Raw genomic sequence first — 21417 nt, 5'->3', positions numbered from 1 at the left:
GCGCCGCCTGCAGCAGAGCGCGCGAACTTAACCACTCCGCCATGGGGCCAGCCCCAGAAAATTTTTTCTTAATGCTTTTTGAAGTGCAAAATAGTTACAGAAATGCTCTTCATTATCACAGCAATGTGACACAAATAGAGCACAATGAAGTAAATTGCTACAGGATTTGGACTAAAAACACGTTTATGTTTAGCTCCTGTGCCTTTGGGCAATTATACTTTAAATATTGTTACAAAATTTAAAAATCTTATTATATTTTCTAAAATAATGGCTATACGTATATGGAAAATTTTCTAAAGCCCTATTTCATGGTCCTTAAAAATCGGAAAATTTAAAGTTCATTTACTAGAATATAATCAGAGGTCCTATAATTCAAAGAAATAGATATTACCTTTCCACATTTGCCTTTGTTGTTGACTAGCTGTGAACCTGGAAAAGTTGTTAAACCATTGAACTACCAAATTAACTTCATAAAATATGTGATGTAAAGATAAATTAGAAATATATATTTAGTATGTTGACATTCTTATGAGAAATAGACTGTGTAAAATGCTGTGGAAATCAAGGATAAGAAAACAGTTACTTTATTTGGATAAGGACATATTGACAATAGAAATACACCCCAAAAGATGAAATATGTACTTCCATCAAATAGAATATATTTTGAGAGAAATATGGAAGAAGGTTTAAGGTTTTGATATCAGTGTCATGACTGAATTTTCTTTAATGGTATTTGGTACAGATAAAGAATACACAGGAATAAATGCTTGGACTTTGAAAACTAAAAATATATTGGTGGGTGAAACTAAAGAGAATCTAAATAATTAAAGAGATATACCTAGATCATAGGTCAGAAGGCTTGATATTATTAAGACGTCAGCTCTCCTCAAATTGATCTATAATTCCATGCAATCATATCAAAATCTCCACAAGATATTTCTCTTACTTTTGTTTTACTTTTTGCTAGGATTTGATAAACATGATAAAACTTACAAAGAAACATAAAGGACATATAATAGCTAAAACAATTTCAAAAATAACAAAATTGGAGGACCCACAGTACCTGATTTCAAAACTTATTATAAAGCTATGATAATCTAAGATAACATAGCATTAGCATCGAGTGACAAATACACCAATGAAGCAGAATAGACTGCCCAGAAATAGACCCACACTTAGATAAGCAAATGAGTTTTGACAAAGATGCAAGGACAATTCAATGCAGAAAGGAAAGGCTTTTCAAGAAATGCTGTTCAAACATTTGGAAATCCATATGCAAGAAAATAAATTTAGATCCATACCTAGTACCATACATGAACATTAACTCAAAATGGACTATAGACTTAAATTTAAAACTATAAAAGATCTAGAAGAAAACATAAGAGAAAGTCTTTGTGGCTTTGCATACTTAAAGGTTTCTTTGGATACCAAAGCATGATCCATAAAGGAAAAGGTGTATGAACTGACAATCAAAATTAGGAACGTCTAGGTTTCAAAAGATACTTTTAGGATAATAAAAGGACAAGCCGCACTGGTAGAAAATATTTGCAAACCATATATGTCATAAAGGACTTATGTAAAGTACTCTCAAAGCTAAGTTAAAAGAGAATAACCCAATACAAAAAATGGGCTAAAGATGTGAGCATACACTTTACCAAAAAAGAAAGAATGAATGGTGTGTTAGGCTGAACAATGGCTTCCCAAAATTTATTCATGTACTAATCTCTGGAACCTGTGAGTGTTACCTGTTTGGAAAAAAAAAAAAAAAAAAAAAAAGACTTCAGACAAAGCTTTGACTATAGAGGAGAAGAAGACCATGTGACCGAAACAAAGGGAAGCAGAGTCAGAGAGAGAAGATGCTATGCCACTGGATTTGGAGATGGAAGAAGGGGGCATAAGCCAAGAAATTCAAAGAATGCAGCTCTTGATGCTGGAAAGATTAAGAAATTGGATTCTCCCCCTACAATTTCTGCTAATATCTTGATTTTGGCTTAAAATGACTGATTTCAAACATTTAGCCTCCAGAACTGTGGGAGAAGAACTTTCTGTTTTGTCAAGACAGCAAGTTTACAATGATTTATTGCAGCAGCCACAGGAAACAAATACAGATGGTGTAAAAGCACATGAAAAGATTCTCAACATCATTAGTCATGAGGGAAATAATTAATAAACCAACCGTACCAAGTGTTAGAGAGAATGTGAAGGAACTAGAACTCACACACCAATGGTGGGAATGTAAAATGGTACAACCACTTTGAAAAATGGTTTAGCAGTTGATTAAAAAGTTCATAAACACGTACCATATGATCCAGTTGTCCCAATTCTAGGTATTTACTCCAGAGAAAAGAAAGTAGGTTTCCATACAAAGACTTGCATGTGAATGTTCACCGCAACTTTATTTGTAATAGCCAAAAACTGGAAATTCTCCAAATGTCCATACAGAGGCGAATAGATAAACAAACGGTGGTATATCCATACAATGGAATAAAACTCTGCAATAATAAGACATGGATGAACAATGTATGAAAAACATGGATGAATCTCAAAACAATCATTCTGAGTGAAAGACGCCAAACAAAAACAAAGAGTTTATACTGGAAAATTCTATGTGTAAAAAACTGTATAAAATGAAAACTAATCAATAGTGACAGAAAGCAAATAAGTGATTGCCTGGGAAAGGGCCATGGGAAGGACAGAAGGGAGGGATCACAAAGGGGCATGAGGAAACTTTGGGGATAACAGACAATTTCACAAGTGTATACATGTGTCAAAACTTAACAAATTTTACCCATATGCATTTATTCTGTTTCAATTGTACTCCAATAAAACTGTTGAAAATGAATAAATAAAAGAGTATTTTTCTAAATAACTTGCTTTTTAATTTAAATTAATTTAATTTTTTGTAGATTGGCCCTGAGCTAACATCTGTTACCAATCTTCCTCTTTTGTTTCTCCCCAAAGTCCCAGTACATAGTTGTATATCCTGGTTGTAAGTCATTCTAGTTCTTCTATGTGGGATGCTACCACAGCACGGCTTGATGAGCAGTCCGGGCTCTGCGACCAGGATCTGAACCTGTGAACCCCCTGGTGATGAAGTGGAGTGCGAGAACTTAACCACTTGGCCACATGGCTGGCCCCTAAAAGAGTATTTTGGGTTATCTGTTTCACTCTAAGAGCTGGATCTAAATTCAGAATTCATAGACTGTAAATCTTGAGGGCATTTGTGTTCACAGAGCATATAAGTCCCTCCAAAAGCTTTTATATGCCTAAACTTGCTTACTCATTTCATTTGTCATTGAGTTGGCAATATTGCATGTAACATCTTTGTGAACTGTTCCTCCACTATGAAATAATATTCTGTATATAGCATCTATTAATTAATATGCAAAACTTAGTTTTTCAATTAAATAAAACTACCTCAGGGAGAAAAAGAATGGTTCAGTTCAACAGAAAAAAATGGGTTATGAATTACTGTATCTACAAGGTGCCTAGCATATGAATAATTGGGAGAACTGAGCAAAGAAAGAGGCAGAAGTCTAAGGAAAATTAGTATAAAATATAATTATGTAAAATTTTTGAACATATAAAAATGAAACCTAGTTTCTATTCCACTTTAAATTCTGGTATTTTTATGTTATCTTGCAGATAGTGTAATTCATAGGTTATTTATAAAAATATTTATGGAGTACCAACATATGTTTAAACATGGTTTTTGCTTTTAAATACTTAAAGATAAATAAGAAAGTCCATGACCTAAAGAAGCTGACAGATTAGGAAATGAGATAGGCAATGTAAGAAAAAAGAAAAAGATAAACTAGACCGTGAATAAATGTTATGACAGCTACATAGAACTTGCTGAAGGTAAAGAAATCATATAACGGTGATAAAAATGGTAGTCACGATGAAAGCTCATTCTTTGGGTTAAACAAAACTGAATTTTCTTGCTTATTATATCATATAATAATAATGATTGATAATAAAATAAAATATTAAAAGGATCACCTCACTATTTCCTCCTTCTATCTCCCAGATTTTTATGTAGAGTGTTGTCTCCACTACAGGTAGAATCTCGATGCCTAATTGATGTGGCCAGGTCATGGCTGCCCATTGTCATAAAAAGCTGCTGGGTTTCCAACCAAATCGACACAGTTCAAGAACATTCTTTTATAATGATTACCAAACATGTATTTCATTCGTGCAGATCCACTTTTCAAACAGCAAACTCAATACCAATGTTCATTATACCATTAAAACAAGAAGAAGCAAAAGTGTTCTTATTTTGTATTTTCTTGGTCAAAATATTTCACCAAACACAACTCTAACCAAAACTTCCAAACAGTTTATTTATAATTTGTAAGCCTACTAATGCATTCCAGAAATCACTACAAAATTTCCTGCAAAGAGTCTCACAGTCTTTACAGGTACTTTCCTATCTGGACCATGTAAAATGGTGAATGTCGAACCCAAGCTGAGCTAATTGGTTCCTTGTTAGAAAATTTCAATAGTCCAGGGACGAAAATTGAGATTAATTTCAATCTGGTGACTGAGGCCTTAAAATAAGTCTTCAGCTGCCAGCGGCCATGTTTCCCACAACGGAAATAAGAATAGCGACAAGTAAGGCTGACCTGTCGAGAGAGGCAGAGCCATAAGGTGGAGGGAAAGGCTATGAGGATTTCCCTCCAGTTTCCCTTATTAAAGACTAGTTGCCATGATGTTTTTCTCAAAGCAAAGTTGCCAAAACTTTGTTAGATTCCAAGAGCTTAAGCTTTTTGCTTAAGCTGGTTTGAGTTATAATTTTTAAAAATGGCAAAATTTTTGCAAAATTAATGAGAAATTGAACATGAAAGAAAAAATGCGTTAATAACTCTTCTGTATCTAAGGTATTAAATGATCATATAGCTATAATAATTAAAGCAGTATGATTCTAAGGGTGGAATACAGAGACAGATTACTGTAAGAGTACTCAAAGACCAGAATCACTAATTATCAATGAGAAAGGACACATTCTTCGAAAAATGCTGTTGGGTCAAATGCTTCCCTAATTGGAAAAAAGTAAGTTCAGACATCTTCTTGACATCTGGCACTAAAATAAATTTCAGATGCAGTAAAATTTTTAACTATGAAAGATGAATATAAAAATACTAAAAGGAAACATATGTTATGGAAAATATATGTGTTATATATAATATATGGAATATCATGTTATGGAAATATATGTTAAGGAAACAATATTATGTTAGAACATGGCAAGTCTTTTTACGCATAAGGCCACAGCTATAAATGAGAGAGGAAGTTTGATTTGAATTTGAAAAATTCAAATTTTAAAAGGTTGACTTAAAATACAAACTTTTCCATAAGAAAATAGTGAAAAAAGATAATATATAACACTAAGATAAAGAGTAAATGTCTTTGATATATAAAAAGCTTTTTTAAAAAAGGACAAAACTACATATGGAGAACTGGCCTAAGGATATGTGGAGGCAATTTCACAAAAAAAATGAAAACAAATCTCTAATAAACACAAGACAAAGTAACTTCAGTAATAATAAAGGAAAACATTTTACAAGGGGATATAATTTTCAATTGTGAGATTGACAAACATGAATAAACAATTAAATACAATATTGGTGAGGGTATAGCACATTCTTACATGTCCTTATCTTAGATACAAATTCACATTACTTTCCTGGAGAACAATTTGGTAACTTAAAATTTAAAATAATTTAGATTCTTTGACTCAGCTACTCATTTTCTAGGAATTTAATGTAAAGAAATAATTATGTAGGTCCATAAGCATAAAGGGACTAAGAGAGTCACCAAAAACTTGTTTTAACACACAGAATCAAAAAAAAAAATGTGTCCAAATGCAGAAAACTTGTTAATGAATTGTGACAAAAATATATAGTGAAATACAAGTAGTCGTTAAAGATGATAATTTAGACATATTTATTAACATAGCAAGATATAAATTATATGTTGTTAGCTGAACATGGAAATTTGTAGAACAGTATACTAGTTTTCCTTTAGAAGTACATACTTATGGCTGTATGATGTCTGATATCCTAAGAATAGAAAGAAACAAAGGAAACACTTTTTCTGGCCGTGAGCTTCATGGTACATATCCTAATGATCTCAGGTTCTGCAGACAGCGCATGCTAGCAGTTTTATTATTAACTTTTTTACTACAAAGAAAAGTGCACCTGTTCATTCCTCTTCATTCTGATGAATTAGTAGATTGACCTAAGAGATGTTAAGCCGTGTGTTAAAATTAAGACTCTAGAGAACTGGTGTATCTTGTATGTGAGAATGGCAAACCTTTTCTACATTATCCCATCAGCTCTGACAGGCTCTGCTGAGTCTCAGACTTAAGTCTTTCCAAGTCAGCTAAGAGGATTAAACTATGGACACACAAACATTAGCACCCAGCCCTGAGTTTAAATATGATGCAGGACCGAGAACCCCTGGCTCATTCGCAGCTGCATGTTGCTGCCATTGTCTTTTTCCCATCAGGAGGAAACAGAAGGTGCAATTCCACAAACAACCCCCACACCTCCCTGCAAGGCTGCCACTAAAATCAGTGAGGCCAGACGGCTTAGAGACTGTGGGGACACACAATGCTCCTCGTTCCTATTTTCCTCATTATCTTCCAAACTGGAAACCTCTCTCTTGATCTCTCCTGTCCTGTGTTCTAATACACGCGAGGTTCTGGACTTGCTTTTTCCTGACTCAAATTTCCACTCCATTCCTTCAGCCAGGCTCTGGATTTTATCCTCTTGAACTTTGAATTCGTGAAAAAGAAAATTCCTATCTTCACTATCTTCAGCCAATGTTCCCTTCTCTTCCTAGCCTCTGCAGAAAACTTTCTCTGCCCAGCATGACTGTAATGGAAACACGGATGCACCACTGGAACCCTTTCAAAGAAGAACTTACTGACCAGCTGAAGGGAGCGTGGTGAGCCACCACCTACAGCTGCAGCTCCTTCCTGGTTGGCCATGGCTGAAAAGAGCCCCGTTGTCTGAAGTCACGCGTTTCTCTGGGCAGGCTGGTAACTGAGTGAGGTAAGAGTACAAAAGCCAGCTGTCTTGACCTAAATATGAGACACTCTCATGGGCTACACTCACTCAAGTGCTCCCTGCAGAGTTGATAAGATTGTGACAGCTCTGCCTTGCAATTTAACTTCTTCCTTTGCCAGATTTGGCTTCTTTCCCCTTCCCTTCACAGATGTTAATTCCTAACTTGCCTTTTGAACTCTATCTCAGTGTCTGCTTCCAGAGACCCCAACCTGTGATCGTTTGTATTAGTAGTGGTCCAATGAGCAATCAAGAAAATGGGATTTGGGAGCTGATCATTCATCACTTGGCTGACCATGAGGAGCCCTGATGGCAGATGGAACACAGCGCCTTTTCCAAAGTGACCATCTAATTGCTAAAACTGTCCCTGGTGGTCAATTGGAAGGGTACCTGTGGAAGGGGCAGTGAATTTGGTTAGAATATATATATGCTCATGGGCAGTGATGAGTCTCCTGGCCAGTTGTTCAGGGGCATTGAAAGGAAAAGACTAGAAAATCGGGACAAGGTGGTGATCTGATTGGTAGGGGTAATTGATCCTGATAATTAGGAGGAGAAAGGCTTTGCTAATCAGTGGGGACAGAGAGGAACACATGTGGAATCTAGATGATCCACGTGGTGCCTCTTTGTACTTTGCCCAATTTTGAACGTAAATGGACAAATACAGTGAACCTGACCTGAGAAGTGCATAGTGACAAGAGACTCGGGCCCCTGAGATTAATAGGGTGTGGGTCATGCCACCAGGTAAGTCAGCAAGGACAAGCTGATGGGGAGGGAAATGTAGAATGAGTAATGAAGGAGTGAGACATGAGTATTCATTGCAGTCCTGAGACCCAATGTAGCACCAGTGACAGTTTGCCTCACTAACCTCCCTCCTCTCTATTTCCCCTTGGAAGAGTCATCCACTGGAATTTTGGAGAAGCCACTCCCTGACCCTATATGGAGAAGTAGATTTAAATGGCACAAAAGGTGGACTGTGGTAGACCAGATGTGCTGCCCAGATTCCCCTTCAAGGAAGTTCTTAAATTTCTCTGCTGAAGAGAGGGTGGACAGCAGTCTCCAGCTTCAGCTCCTTCAGAGTCAGCTTTGGCTGAAGGGCTGCCTTGCCTCAGTCATGTCCTTCCCATGGCACATTCTTCCTGGGATTTCCCACCTTTGGTGACTGAGTGAGATTGAGTGAACCATGGCCATTTCAGGGCACACCCCCATGGGCAGCAGTCATGCCAGAGTTCCTCACTAGGTCGGCAGAGCTTTGTTGGGCCTGCCTCGAAGTTCAACTTCTCTACTCAATCCTACTTCCATTCCTTTCCCTTCACAGGTGTTGGTCCCTAATACAGTCTTGCACCCCAAACTCCATCTCAATGTCTCGTCCGTCTCTCAACCTACAACACCACCAGTTCCATCTTATGACACTCATGTGGAGGCTGTCTATTCTCTTTCAGTGCAACTGTGCCTGTGCACCAGGTATCAGTGTCTTGGTGGCTTTTGCAACAAGGCTGAGAATTTTATTGGTCAAAATCTAGGAGAGTTGCCTATGAACATAATTGCACTCAGAATTTTGCAAGGTCAGGAAGTACCATCAGGAGGATGATGAGACTTCAGAACAGTGGATGCTTAGGATGATACTGTGTCTATGTTTGTTGTGGAAAATGCAAAGATGAATGGGGCATCTATTGCTCTGTTGGCCATGGACAAAGAGAGGATTTTTCTACTGGCCATTTGAGAGTGAAAATTGAAGACAGGCAGGGTGGTGTCTAAGGAGAGTTACTTTATGTAGTACGTTACATGCTCCCTTCACATTTCTACCTTGAAGACTGGCATTGTTCTTCAAGGATTCTGGAAGTAATTTGTGCTTCCTTTTAATGTGACTCCATTTGAAGACCAGACATTGAGGGTGCCTAGTTTCACTGCAGTTACCCCTGAGGAATTATCTCCCAAGATTTCAGATCTGCATTAAATACTCAGCTATATCTCAGATTACAATATTCACGCTAGGTTGGATCCAGAAATAAATTTTTACCATGATTATCAAACTGGGGAAAAATAATATAAATACCTGTGGTCAAATAGACCCAAGCCATTATGCTTACTGGAATACACAGAAAATCATTGAGGAGGCCTTGCCACAATTGAGCTACAATTTCATAATGCCTACTTCTGAACTGCTGGTTACAGGGAGAAACTAGACATAGAGCATTATAAGGATTTACTAAATTGAAGAAGCATTAAAAATTTCCTCATTACATCATCATCTAGAAATTGCTTTGCACTCTTAACTGCAAGAGTCTCCCAAATTCCTGAGAAATTATTTTTTCATCTAGAGAGAGAGAAGAAATTGAGGGCAGATATGCTGAAACATTTATCTTTCTCAATTGAGTGTAAAAACCTGCTGGAGTTTTGACTTATACTGTAGGATTTTCAATTATTCAAGCTTTGGAACATTCAAAATACTGCCTAACACAGTAGAAATATATATGGAAGAAATATATGGAGAAATATATGGAAGGTGCTGTGCTAGGGTTGGTGGAACAATGACTCTGAGCCATGATTAAAGCATACTGCTAAAATGGAACGGGAAAGCAAGTCCTCAGCCACAGATGCCCTCTTGGTTGTTACCTACAGGGACAGCTCTACAAGCTTTCTTGAAAACAAATTCCTCATTATATAGAGACAATGTCCTGAGTCCCAGACAATGAATATTGTTCAGTTAAAGCCAATCATGATAATCCCATCTGTCTTTCCAAGTGCCCCGTCTCCCAGCCTGTCTTGCAGCTGAGGTGGCCATGGGTCTCAGTTATGGTCAATGAGATGTAAGGGGACATAAAGCAGGCTGGAAGTAAATGTAACCAGCGTTGTAGATTTGGTAATAGAAAACTGAGGGAGTTCTCATATGATATAGCTCCTGTTTATTGCACGCTAAAAAGTAAGTACCAATAGTGAGTCCTCAGATATCTGAAAAATTAAAAACAAATTAATGAATTTTCTCCATGAAGTGAGAGGTAAAAATTCATCTGCTGAACACCATAGGGGTAGAAAGAAGGTCACGAATTTGAAGAAAGGAGAACGTTTGGTATAATCCTTTTAAACTTCCTACCCCGTGTTCATCCAAGTTCAATTCATCCCATGGAGCATTAACTCCTCTGCATTTTCCACTTGTGTACCTGGCCACTCCGGGAAGTCAGGTCGCACTCCCAGCACTGATGCGCTTCATCTGAATTGGAAAGTGGTATGAAGAGGCAGAGACTCCATGGGTCCAGTTAGGTTAGACTTGGGTGCCAAAGCTACTGTGGCTCCCACCCTGGTGGGCATGATGGAGGCTGTGCCAAAGCTCAGACCTCTCCCTGAGAGGCTGAGACAGGTGGCAGCATTAGTAATAAGGCAAATAGGGAGGTAGCTGGAGCTGTCTACTGAGCAAGTGGCTAGGACTCAGGGCATAATGGGTCAGAGCAAATCTGTGGAGATGCAAAAACCAGATCTAAAATATCCTCTCTTGTTTAACTCAGCCATTCAGCCAAGTCTGATATAACCATACAACTTCTCCTAATGGTATTGTAAAGAGAAGGAGATGACAGGGCCCTTAAGAGAAGGGAAGCTTACCCCATGATCACTCCTGTTCTAGAGGTGCCCTCATGCAGGCACTGCATAGAAATAGCTGCAACTAGGAGCTCTACTATCCGTTAATTTAGGACAAGATCAGGAGTAAAATCACCAGAGGTCGGGTCCCACAAGAATGGCAGTGGGGTAGATGGAACACATAATTCAAAGGAATAGTAATCAAGGGTGGATTTAGACAATCTCCCAACTTCTTCCCAATGTTGGTGGGGGAGTGGAGGAGGATAATGCTTGGCTTGCAGTTAAGACAGCAATAAGAATAACAGAATAAACAATCTCAACTACGTTTGGTTTCCAAAGGGATGGTCAAGGCACAAATTTTTAATTCATCCTCTGGATTTCATGGGGAATCTCTCATATGTCTGCACAATGCTCCTAGTCCTAAATTATTTTTTTCTCTCTGAACTCTTTGCTTCTCTGTAGCTGAGAGAGGAAGTTAGGGGAAAAGGCTGCTCTCCAGTTCATACTCCATTAGATAGTGTCATTTGAACATGTAAGCTAAGTATGTGACACCTTTATTCTCCCTAGTCGACTGTCTCTAAAGCAGTAGATGACCATCCGTTTCCCACCAGACTGGGAGCACAAGCAACTGCCTCAGGTCAAGTAGGACCCAGCACATCAGTTAATGCTCTGAACATGGCCACAGTACAAGATTTGACCCAGCCACCGTCCTTCTTCACTATACCTTGTTATTTCTCTCCACTCCTGTTCCACAGCTTCTACATGTGCCATTGAAATTTGAGGTCAAATACAGAATTTATTTATTCCTATTAATTTCATGCTTTAACGCAGATAGAGCATGTCCACTTCTTGCATATTGTTTTAAGTTGTAATCATATTTACTAGATCACTCAGCCTTGTGTCATCTGCAAATCTTAACCTAGACACAGACATTCTCTCTTACAGAAAGATTTACAAGAAGCCTGCTAGAGGAAGTCAGATGCTCCAGATGACCTCTGAAAGTCCCTGCCAGGCTTATGTTTTGAATTTTCCATAACATTTCATTATGTAAAACAGACCCATTAGCTGTGTTTACTCGGGCACATGGAAGAAGATTGAGACAATTACCTAAAAATCCACTGTGACTTCTCAGTAAATGTTATTAAAGAAAAAGTGGGAAATGGGGCTTGAATTATCCAGGGTGTTTATTTCCATTGATCAGGTCACAAAATAATTATCTCATTTCACTTTGCTTGTTTACTCATAAGTTCATGAAGGATTTTATTTTAGGACAGAAAGAAAGGGAAATATGGTGAAGCTATGTAAAAACTGACATAGCATAAAGCTATTCATGAAGATTCTCTCATTTAAAGTGAAAGAACACTTCCATAAAGTCAGAATTGTTTTGAGTGTTAGATTAATGAGGATAGAAGAAATAATGTATATTTAGTGAATATTGACTGAGAAATGATGGTCAAAATATAACATTTTGTAGCAAAATCTTACTCACTTTACAGCATAAAATAATGAAATGGCTTTCGTTAGTCCTCAGTCAGAATCAAGCTCATAATGTTGAGCTTTAGTGAAGACCAAGGACAAGGGATAAATAATATATGAGATACTTTGTAGAGTTGTTACGATGATCAGAAGAAAGAGATATTTTAAAACATTACTTAGAATGATTAAAAATTTGCATATGAATTTAAAATTCACCTAGGGAAATACAAGTTAATTCTCACGATGGGAAAAAAGAAGAGAAAATAAATACCAAAAAAAAAAATTAGATTATTATGATTCAAGACAGTGATTTAAAATGAAACCTAAGTTTTCTTTTTCCATGGTTATGGAGAAGTATCAAGTCACAAACCATGCTCATCATAATTTTCTATATATGGTACTAGTGAGGCTATTTACTTTCGGCCAAAGATCAGGAAACATTCCATGGCAATGAGATCTCTTAATCTATGAAAGATTATCTCAGGGGAGATGGCAGAATCCCTTCACTGGTCACTCTTTGTTTACTTAAAAAGTAGAGCGGACAAAATATGATAAGATATCATGGGAAGCAAATCCTTTTTAAAGGGAGAGGTAAGAGCAGGGGATAAAAAAAGAAACAACTTCTGCTCAGTGCCCACTCTGTGAACAAGGCGTTTTTACACACTTATTTAATACCCACGGCCACTCTGGGAAAGGATGTTATGAACATTTTACAGAAGAGAAAACTGAAATTAAGAGTAGTTTTCTGAAGTCAAGAGTAGTGAGTGACAGAGCTGGGGACTTGAGCCCAGGTCTGTGTTACCCTGGGATGGTTAATTTTAAGTATCAACTTGACCAGGGTGTGGGATGGCCAGATAATTTGGTTCAAGATTATTCTGGTATGTCTGTGAGGGTGTTTCTGGGTGAGATTAACATTTTATTGTATTCCATAGACTGAGTAAATCAGATGGCCCTCCCAGATGTGGGGGAGCCTCACCTAATCTGTTTGAGGCCTCAATAGAACAAAAAGAAGGAAAGAATTTCTTCTCTCTGCCTGTTTTTGAGCTGGGGTATCCATCTTCTGCACTTGTACTGGAACTTAGATCATAGGCTCTCCTGGGCCTCCAGCCTACAGAAGGCAGATGGTGGAAATTCTCAGCTTCCATAATCTTGTGATCCACTTCCTCCTAATAAATCTCATAAACATTTGAATATATATGTGCATTTCATAGTAGTGCTATGTCTCTGGAGAACCCTGACCAATACATACCCTTAGGCCTCTGCTCTTCTGTTCTGAGAAAGAAGGTATGTTAAAGTGACCGCCACAGAAAAGTCAAGTGCAGTGATATTTAAATTTCTACTTGATTGGACACAGTCTTTTTCTATCTTTGGCATGTGTGATTATGCTCTATGGCCAGACATGAACCTGTAAGGATAGGAAAAATAAGCATACAACAGCAAAACAAGATTACCTTCTCATCATTATGTTTTCAAATTAGGAGCTTAATGAAAACTATCAAGAAGAGTCTAGTTTCAATAACATCGTAAGAATGAAAGCCAGATTGCTGGAGACTTGATGATGGATGACAGAAAACCAGGACGACTATTGTCAACAACTCATCCAGTCTGCACACTGTCGTCAGAATTTTCTCTCTCTTTCAGTGGCACCAGGAAATGTAGGTCACACTTTCAAGAAGAGAAAAGGGAACGTATTATAAAAGGAAGGAAAGATTATGGAAAGAAATATTCTTTTCAAACAAAATGATACTTCAATACTTTTATAGGCTCAAGCGAAGAATCAAGAGACAAAAGAAATCAAATATTCAAAGGTTAGCGGTCAGCCCAGTGGCATAGTGGTGGTTTGCGTGCTCTGCTTCAGCAGCCTGAGGTTTGCAGTTTCGGATCCCAGGCATGGACCTACAAACTGCTCATCAAGCCATGCTGTGGCGGCATCCCACAGACAAAATAGAGGAGGATTGGCACAGATGCTAGCTCAGTGACAATCGTCCTCAAGCAAAAAGAGGAAGATTGGCAATAGATGTTAGATCAAGGCCAATCTTCCTCACCAAAAAAATAAATAAATAAAAGATTCAAGGATGAAATTAAATAATTGACAGTTAACAATAATAAGTATTAGTATTAAAATTACTGAGACAACATTTGAAGGGATGGAAATCAGAGGAAGTAGAAGTGATTCATTCTGGCAAAAGATGGAAGAAGGCAAAGATGTGAGTAAACATAGAGCCATATAAGGCATTTTAGTAGTTATCTCTAGGAAATGAGGAAGATACCAATTGTGAATAAGTGAGTAATGCTTAGGGACTTGAATAAAGTAGAAAAGATTAGAATGTGTAACATGTACATGGAAAAAGGGACAGGGATGGCAAGAAGGAATTAGATAAGAAAAGAGAAACGATTGTTGAGCAGCCCTAGGGGATTTCAGATGGCACTAGGTACCTGCTTAGGTGATGTTTGCCACCAACTGTCAGCATCTTGGAAGGACAAAGGAAGTAGTTTGTTTTTTCCTAGGCTGATGATTCAGAGCGGAAGAGATAGGCTCAAGATAGCAAAGGGGCAAGTGAGAATAGAGTTGACATAGTAAGTCAAGGAGCCCAAGCTGGGTGGGGGAAAAAGTGAATATAACTGAGACTGATATACTTGAAAATGAATACGAAGTCAAGGCACTGGAGGTTGACATGAAATGAAGAGAATCTCGGTGGAAGCGGAGTAATGGCAGAGGCAGAAACACAAGAGGCCGGGAGAACTTCAGATGTTAAAATTTGTTTAAAATTACTTTTGGATGATAATAAGTTCTAAAGTGTAGCCAAACAAGTGGGTTGCCAATATGGAGAAGAAGAAAGATCACTAAGAGAGAGGCGGTCATGGGAACGACGGGCTTTGATATCAAATGGATTGATTGCACTCACACTAAAGCTTCCCAGCATCACGGAATAGAGTGGATTACAGTGACTTATCTGTTAACGTCCTTGAGAAATCAAAAAGGAGGCAGCACATAAAGCACTGTGATAAAGAGGAGGAGGGTAAATGGCAGTTATCTTCAAATGGTATGGATTTTATAGGTTAGACAATGGTCATGGAGAGTAGCCGTCCCCGAAAGGTGGCATAATCAGGCGAAGTCCAAGTACCAGTTTAATTAAATAGGTGGAAAGATTATTTAAAGGGAAAATAAGGGCTGAAGTGGAAGAGAAAACTGATTGCCAGTAAAATGGAAGTTACCTAAAGTACTGGGAAAGATGGTTAAAAAGCGTGGTGTGAAAAACTGCTAGAGAAGGAATAGGATTGAGGCTAATTGCAATAAGGCTGGGGAAGAGCAGGGAGCTGGGAGTGGGGGAATACTACAGGATTGGGATTATAGAGATGAAGAATGCTAAGGGCCCAGAGGTAAAAAGTCATGATGGAAAAGAGTTTTGTATCCAGCACCATAGCAGAAACAATGAACTAATATGAAATCTTATTGCTGTACTTTATCTGATAATTTGTGATTTCCATCTGACAGTGGCCAAAAGATGGGCACTAAGGTCTGGGAATGATCAAAAACCATTCTTTAGTTTGTAGCCCCAGGTACTATTTAGGTTAACTATCACAAATATCAAGGAAAGCCAGTATTTTAAAAACCTTTGGAACACATTTCTTTTCCAAATCACCTCAAACACACAAACGCGCACACACATACATACCCACACAATGGCTTCTTCTCTTAATGCATCATTGTCAATAAATACACCTGCCATTCTCCAACTCTGAAAATCTCAGTACTCCACCACTTATCTTTTTTTTTTTTTAAATCCTCAGGCTGGAAATAGGCCAGTGACATGAGGTCAGTAATTTGGATCCTGATTTATTTCATTTTCTGTCTTGAATTACTCATTTACTAGCTTCATAGCACCTAATATCATATTCTTTCTCAGTTTCTTTTCAGGAACATCCTCATGTTTCCCTTAGTCTAATTGACATTTATAGAGTATTCCATTCAACAATAGAAGAATATATATTCTTAAGCTCACATGGAACATTCACCAAGATATACCACATTCTGGGCCATAAAACTCATCTTAACAAATTCAAAAGAATAGAAATCATACAATGTATACTCTCCGACCACAATGGAATTAAACTAGAAATTTATAACCAAAAGATAGCTGGAAAAAAACCTCTAAACATTTGGAAATTAATCAACATTCTCTTACGTAACTCATGGGTTAAAGAATTCTCAAGAGAAATTTTAAAAATATTTTGGACTAAATGAAAATAGAATTTATCAAAATTTGTGAGATGCATCAAAAGCAGTGCTTAGAAGGGAATTTATGTCATTAAAGGCCTATATGTAAGATGAAGAACAATCTAAAAATCAATAATCTAACCTCCTACCTTAGGAAACTAGAGCAAGAAAAGCGATTCAAGCCTGAATCAAGCAGAATGAAAGAAATGATAAAAAAAAAATTAGAGTAGAAATCAATGAAATTGAAAACAGGGACAAAATAGAAAATGTAAACAAAACCAAATGCTAGTTGTTTAAAAAAGATCAATAAAATTGCTAAAACTCTAACAGGCTAACCAAAAAGAAAGACAGAGACAGATACATACATACATGCCCACACATACAACACAAATTATCAATATCCGAAATGAAACATGGAACATCACTACTGATTTCATGGACTTAATCACAAAGAAATGCTATGAACAATTCTATGCAAATTAATTTGATAATTTGAATGAAATTGACCAATTCTTTGAAAGATAAAATACCAAAACTCACAAAAGGTGAAATGAATAAGCTTAACTATATCTATTAAATAAATTGTCAATAATTAATAACCTTCCAAAAAATAAAGCACAAGTGCCCAGATGGTTTCACTAGTGAATTATCCTGAACATTTAAACAAAAAATAATGCCAATTATCCACAATTTTTTCCGTAAAATAGAAGCAGAGGAAACATTTCCTAACTCATTTTATGAGGTCAGCCATTTACCATAAGAAGAAAGCCAGAAAAAGACATGACAAGACAACTACAGACTAATATCTCTCAGGAATATACATACAAAACTTCTAACAAAATATTAGCAAGTCAAACACAGCAATGTATGGAAACAATTATATACCACGACCAAGTGGGATTTATTCCAGTTATGAAACGCTAGTTCAAAATGATAAAATCAATTTATGTAATCTCCCATATTAACAAGTTAAAGAAAAAAATCATATGATGCTGCCAATTGACCCAGAAAAAGCATTAGACAAAAATCCAGCCAACTCACGATAAAACTCTCAGCACGCTAGGAATAGAAAAGAACTTCCTCAACTTAATGAAGAACGTCTACAAAAAACCTGCACCTAACATCATACTTGATGGTGAGAGGCTAGATTCTTTCCCCTCATAAAATAAAATAAAGAACAAGGCAGGGATATCCTCTCGAACCACTCCTATTTAACATCATACAGGAAGTTCCAGCAGTACAATAAGACAAGAAAAAGACAGAAAAAGCACACAGATTGAAAAGGAGGAAGTAAAATTCTTTATTTGCAGATGACATGATTGTCTATGGAGAAAATGCCAAAGAATGTACAAAACAATCTCCTGAAACCAATAAGCAAGTATAGTAGGATAGAAGTTCAATATACAAAAGTCAATTGTCATCTTATGTACTAACAAGGAACAATTAACATTTGAAATGTTAAAAAAAAAACCTTTTACAAGCCCTCCAAAAATGAAATGCTTAGGTATTAATCTAATAAAATATGTACAGGATCTATATGCAGAAAACTACAAAGGCTAATGAGAGAAATCAAATAAGATCTAAACAAATGGAGAGAGATTCTATCTTGATGGATTGGAAGACATGATATTGTTAAGATGTCAATTCTGCCAAACTTAATCTGAAGATTCAATATAATTCAAATCAAAATCCAAGCAAATTATTTTACAGATATCAACAAGTTGGCTCTAAAACTTAAATGGAAAGGTGAAACACCTAGAAGAGTCACACAATACCGAAGAAGAACAATGTTAGAAGACTCACACTAGCTGATTTCAAGACTCACTATAAAGCTACAATAATCAAGATAGCATAGTACTGGTGAAAGAATAGACACACACATCAATAGAAGAGAATAGAAAGCCTAGACACAGATTCACACCAATAGGGTCAACTTATCTTTGACAAGGTGCAAAGCTAATTCATTGGGAATAAGATAGCCTTTCCAATAGATGGTGATGGAACAATTGGATTTCCATAAGCAAAATAATGAACTTAGACACAGACTTTATACCTTACATCGAAATTGACATGGATTATGTACCTAAATGTCAAATGCAAAACTATAAAACTTCTAGAAGAAAACAGGGGAAAGTCTATTCAATCTTGGGTTTGGTGATGAATTTTTAGATAAAATATTAAAAGTATGATTTACGAAATTTAAAAAAGGCCAAATTGTACTTTATTGAAATTAAAAACTTCCTTTCTGCAAAAGACACTGTTAAAGAATGAAAAGATGCTGTCTTAGGGAGAAATATTGGCATAACACATCTGGTAAAGGAATGGTACTCAAAATATATACAATGTATCCTTAAAACTCAACAATAACAAAACAAACAATCCCCAGGAAACAGGCAAAAGATCTGATTAAACTCCTCACCAGGATATACAGATGGTAAATAAGCATATGAAAAGATGGTCGATTTTTGCCATTAGACAAATGCAAATTAAAACAACAATGAGATATTGCCATATACCTATTAAAATGGATAAAATAAAAATTTTAAAAACTTGACAATACCTATGACTGGCAAGGCTGTGGACCCACAGAAACTCTTATTCACTGCTGGTGGAATATGCAAAATGTTGCAGTGACTTTGGAAGACAGCTTGGAACATTCTTACAAGCTAACCTTAGTCTTATCACACAACCAAACAATCGCACCCTTAGGTATTTACTCAGTTGGTTCAAAAACTTATGTCTACACAAAAGCCTGCATGTAAATTTTTATAGGAGCTTTATTCATAATCATCAAAAACTTGGAGCAACCAAGACGTCTTTCAGTAGGTGGACAGATAAACTGTGGAACCTCCATACAATGGAATATTATTCAGTGATAAAAAGAAATGAACTATGAAGCCAGGAAAAGACAGAGAGGAAGCTTAAATGTATATTGCCAAGTGAAAGAACCTAAACTTAATGAAAGAAGTCTGAAAAGGCTTCATACTGTATGATTTTAACTGTATGACATTCTGGAAAAGACAAAATTATAGAGACGGTAAATAGATCAGTGGTTGCCAAGGGATCAGGGTTACGGGGAGAGTTGAATAGGCGAAGTACAGGGGATTTTTTAGCATGGTGAAACTAGTGTGTACTGTATGATGCTGTGATGATGGATATAGACATGCACTTGTTAGAACCCATAAAACTCTACAGCAGAAAAAGTAAACATTAATTAATGCAAGTTGAAATTAAGAAGTTGAGGAATCTGGATTGAATGCAGATTGTGACAGAAGAATCTAACTATATTACAAATGCATGAAGCAGTCTTATTGAAGTGGATGGGAGGGAAAAAGTGCTGACCTAAATAACTTTAGAAATAAATTGAGTCTGTGAGTCTAAGAACTACACATGAGCAATGTCTTCTGGTTAATAAAGTTGTTTCCCAAAGGGGTATAGGTTAACTATTCTGAAACCACTATACATATTTACTAAAATAAACAATTACGTAAATGGATGGCAGAGGGTGGGAACCAAGTTTGTCACTGTTGCAGACAACAAGCAAGGGGAAAAGGTTAGAATGATTCATGTGGTATTAGACAATCACTCATGTTAGCTTAATATAGATACTGTTGAATATGATATACAGACATACCTCATAGATACTTCAGGTTTGGTTCCAGACCACCAAAATAAAGCCAATATCACAATAAAGTGGGTCACACAAATTTCTTGGTTTCCTGGTGCATATAAAACTTATGTTTACACCATACTATAGTCTATGAAGTGTGCAATAGTGTTATGTCTAAGAAAATGTACACCTTAATTAAAAAATATTTTTTAATGCTAAAAATGCTAACCATCATCTGAGTAAGGCATAATCTTTTTTGCTGGTAGAGGGTCTTGCCTCGATGTGTATGGCTGCTGACTGATCGGTCTGGTGGTTGCTGAAGGTTGAGGTGGCTGAGTAGTTTCTTAAAATAAGACCACAGTGAAGTTTGCCACATCGATTGACCCTTCCTTTCACCAACGATTTCTCTGTAGCATGCGATGCAGTTTGATAGCATTTTACCCACAGTAGAACTTCTTTCAAAATTGGAGTCAATCCTCTCAAACCTGCCACTGCTTTATTAGCTAAGTATAAGTAATATTCTAAATACTTTGCTGTCATTTCAGCAATCTTCACAGCATCTTCACCAGGAGTAGATTCCATCTCAAGAAACTACCTTCTTTGCTCATCCATAAAAGCCACTCTTCATCCATTAAAGTTTCATCATGAGATCGCAGCAATTCAGTCACATCTTCAGGCTCCATTTCTAATTCTAGTTCTCTTGCTATTTCCACCACATTTGCAGTTACTTCCTCCACTGAAGTCTTGAAACCCTCAAAGTCATCCATGGGGGTTTGAATCAACTTCTTCCAAATTCCTGTTAATGTTGACATTTTGACCTCTTCCTGAGAATCACAAACGTTCTTAAATAAGGCGCCTAGAATGGTGAATGCTTTCCAGAAGGTTTTCAGTTTACTTTGCCCAGATCCATCAAAGGAATCACTATTTATGGCCACTATAGCCTTACAAAATTATTTCCTAAATAGATAAGACTTGAAAATCAAAATTACTACTTGGTCCATGGGCTGAAGAAAGGCTGGTGTGTTAGCAGGCATGCGAACAACATTAATCTCATTGTCCATCTCCACCAGAGCTCTTGCGTGACCAGGTGCATTGTCAATCAGTAATATTTTGAAAGGAATCTTTTTTTCTGAGCACTAAATCCCAACAGTGGGCTTAAAATATTCAGTAAACCATGTTGTAAACAGATGTGCTGTCATCCAGGCTTTGTTGTTCTGCATTAGCCTTTAACAAGAGAGTCAGCCTGTATCTGAAGCTTTGAAGCCATGCAGTGACTTCTCTCTAGCTATGAAAGTCCTAGATGGCATCTTCTTCCCATATAAGGTTGTTTCATTTACATTGAATATCTGTTGTTTAGTGTGGCCCCTTCATTAGCTATCTCAGCTAGATCTTCTGGAGAACTTGCTGCAGCTTCTACGTCGGCACTTGCTGCTTCACCCGGCACTTTTGTGTTATGGAGCTGAATTCTTTCC

At 37.0% G+C, this 21417-nt stretch overlaps 1 long non-coding RNA gene across 2 annotated transcripts in view; it reads right to left on the bottom strand.

The window, feature by feature from the left end:
- Positions 1-2377: 2377 nt before the first annotated feature.
- The window catches only part of LOC111773938 (uncharacterized), an 80867-nt gene continuing 61827 nt past the window's right edge, over positions 2378-21417 (bottom strand). For both annotated transcript variants that reach the window (XR_002808676.2, XR_011439991.1), the window contains exon 3: positions 2378-2492. This is a non-coding gene — a long non-coding RNA (uncharacterized lncRNA). The remainder of the gene's footprint in view (positions 2493-21417) is intronic.

This window comes from Equus caballus, chromosome 6, assembly GCF_041296265.1.
Source record: "Equus caballus isolate H_3958 breed thoroughbred chromosome 6, TB-T2T, whole genome shotgun sequence".
Lineage (NCBI taxonomy): Eukaryota > Metazoa > Chordata > Mammalia > Perissodactyla > Equidae > Equus > Equus caballus.
Note: the sequence above shows the minus strand (reverse complement) of the source record. Positions and strands in the feature narration are given on the sequence as shown.